Genomic DNA, 3,258 nt, shown 5'->3' on the forward strand with positions numbered 1-3,258 from the left:
TATGGATTTGATTCAGTGATGTGCTGGAGCTGGCTCACTTTGACCTGAATTCTCTCTGCTGTTGTCTCTGTGGTGTTTATATGAGACGCAGAGTGAGACGCACCTTTCTCTCTTGACAGTTAGTGTTGCAGGTGATGAAAGAGAAAATGGTCATTTGTCTCACTGAGGTTGAACTGAAAAGCCTGGAGTGGTTTTATTATCCATGGTATCCTCAGGGGATGTTTGCCACATTGTAACAAAATAATATTGCAAAGAAAGAATAATATCATGAGATACTTATGAAATAGTTCAAGAAAGATGCACACACGCACACACACACGTACATACATATGTTTGTTTCTTGAGTAGACTCCATACCCGGTGTGGAGCCTAATGCGGGGCTTGAGCTCACAACCCTGAGACCAAGACCTGAGCTGAGATCAGGAGTCAGATGCTTGATGGGGTTACCTTGAACCGGTCGCAGGCTCAGTCAGCTCGGAGCGCGGCCGAAGGCCAGGGTGATGGGAGTAATTGGGCGCTGTTCTCTGAGGGTGCACTGAGGAGTGGGGCCCCGGGCTCTCGGTTCCTCCGGGCTGGAGACTGGGAGGCCGCCATCTTCATTCCCGTACTCTGGAACTCTACGGAAAGCGCTCAGGGAACAAAAGCTCCCGAAAGCAAACCCGAGCGGGTTACTCAGCCCGGCCCCTGGTAAGGGCGGTGCGACTCCGCCTGGGGCAAAGACACTTGAGAATCACTACAACAGGCCCCTCCCCGAGAAGATCAACAAGAAACCCAGCCAGGACCAAGTTCACCTACCAAGGAGTGCAGTTTCAATACCAAGGAGAGCAGCGGAATTCCAGAGGAGGAGAAAGCAAAGCCGGAGCTCATGGCTTTCTCCCCATGATTCTTTAGCTGTGCAGTTAATTTAATTTTTTTCCCTTTTTCAATTTTTTTCTCTTCTTCTGCTAAATTTTTTAAACTTTTACCCTTTTCTTTTTTTAACGTTTTTTAACTAGTTTATCTAATATATATATATATATTTTTTTTTTTTTTCCTTTTTATATTTTTTCTTTATTGGTTTTCTTTTTTTAATTGTTTCTTTTTTTTTTCTTTTTCTTTCTGAACCTCTTTATCCCCTTTCTCCCCCCTCACGATTTGGGATCTCTTCTGATTTGGTTAAAGCATATTTTCCTGGGGTTGTTGCCACCCTTTTAGTATTTTACTTGCTCCTTCATATACTCTTATCTGGACAAAATGACAAGGCGGAAAAATTCACCTCAGAAAAAAGAACAAGAGGCAGCACCAAAGGCGAGGGACCTAATCAATACAGACATTGGTAATATGTCAGATCTAGAGTTCAGAATGACGATTCTCAAGGTTCTAGCCGGGCTCGAAAAAGGCATGGAAGATATTAGAGAAATCCTCTCGGGAGATATAAAAGCCATTTCTGGAGAAATAAAAGAACTAAAATCTAACCAAGTTGAAATCAAAAAAGCTATTAATGAGGTGCAATCAAAAATGGAGGCTCTCACTGCTAGGATAAATGAGGCAGAAGAAAGAATTAGCGATAGAGAAAACCAAATGACAGAGAATAAAGAAGCTGAGCAAAAGAGGGACAAACAGCTACTGGACCACGAGGGGAGAATTCGAGAGATAAGTGACACCATAAGATGAAACAACATTAGAATAATTGGGATTCCAGAAGAAGAAGAAAGAGAGAGGGGAGCAGAAGGTATATTGGAGAGAATTATTGGAGAGAATTTCCCCAATATGGCAAAGGGAACAAGCATCAAAATCCAGATGGTTCAGAGAACCCCCCTCAAAATCAACAAGAATAGGTCCACACCCTGTCACTTAATAGTAAAATTTACAAGTCTTAGTGACTTATCAAAAAGAAAAGAGAAAGGACCCAAATAAATAAAATCATGAATGAAAGAGGAGAGATCACAACGAACACCAAAGAAATACAGACAATTATAAGAACATACTATGAGCAACTCTACGCCAACAAATTTGACAATCTGGAAGAAATGGATGCATTCCTAGAGACATATAAACTACCACAACTGAACCAGGAAGAAATAGAAAGCCTGAACAGACCCATAACCAGTAAGGAGATTGAAACAGTCATCAACAATCTCCAAACAAACAAAAGCCCAGGCCAGACGGCTTCCTGGGGCAATTCTACCAAAAATTTAAAGAAGAACTAATTCCTATTCTCCTGAAACTGTTCCAAAAAATAGAAATGGAAGGAAACCTCCAAACTCATTTTATGAGGCCAGCATCACCTTGATCCCAAAACCAGACAAGGATCCCATCAAAAAAGAGAACTACAGACCAATATCCTTGATGAACACAGATGCAAAAATTCTCACCAAAATACTAGCCAATAGGATTCAACAGTACATTAAAAGGATTATTCACCACAACCAAGTGGGATTTATTCCAGGGCTGCAAGGTTGGTTCAACATCTGCAAATCAATCAATGTGATACAACACATTAATAAAAGAAAGAACAAGAACCATATGATACTCTCAGTAGATGCTGAAAAAGCATTGGACAAAGTACAGCATCCCTTCCTGATCAAAACTCTTCAAAGTGTAGGGATAGAGGGCACATACCTCAATATTATCAAAGCCATCTATGAAAAACCCACCGCAAATATCATTCTCAATGGAGAAAAACTGAAAGCTTTTCCACTAAGGTCATGAACACGGCAGGGATGTCCGTTATCACCACTGCTATTCAACATAGTACTAGAAGTCCTAGCCTCAGCAATCAGACAACAAAAGGAAATTAAAGGCATCCAAATCGGCAAAGAAGAAGTCAAACTATCACTCTTTGCAGATGATATGATACTATATGTGGAAAACCCAAAAGACTCCACTCCAAAACTGCTAGAACTTGTACAGGAATTCAGTAAAGTGTCAGGATATAAAATCAATGCACAGAAATCAGTTGCATTTCTCTACACCAACAACAAGACAGAAGAAAGAGAAATTAAGGAGTCCCTCCCATTTACAATTGCACCCAAAACTATAAGATACCTAGGAGTAAACCTAACCAAAGAGGCTAAGAATCGATACACAGAAAACTATAAAGTATTCATGAAAGAAATTGAGGAAGACACAAAGAAATGGAAAAATGTTCCATGCTCCTGGATTGGAAGAATAAATATTGTGAAAATGTCTATGCTACCTAAAGCAATCTACACATTTAATGCAATTCCTATCAAAGTACCATCCATTTTTTTCAAAGAAATGGAACAAATAATCCTA

The sequence above is a fragment of the Lutra lutra genome, chromosome 10, assembly GCF_902655055.1.
Source record: "Lutra lutra chromosome 10, mLutLut1.2, whole genome shotgun sequence".
Lineage (NCBI taxonomy): Eukaryota > Metazoa > Chordata > Mammalia > Carnivora > Mustelidae > Lutra > Lutra lutra.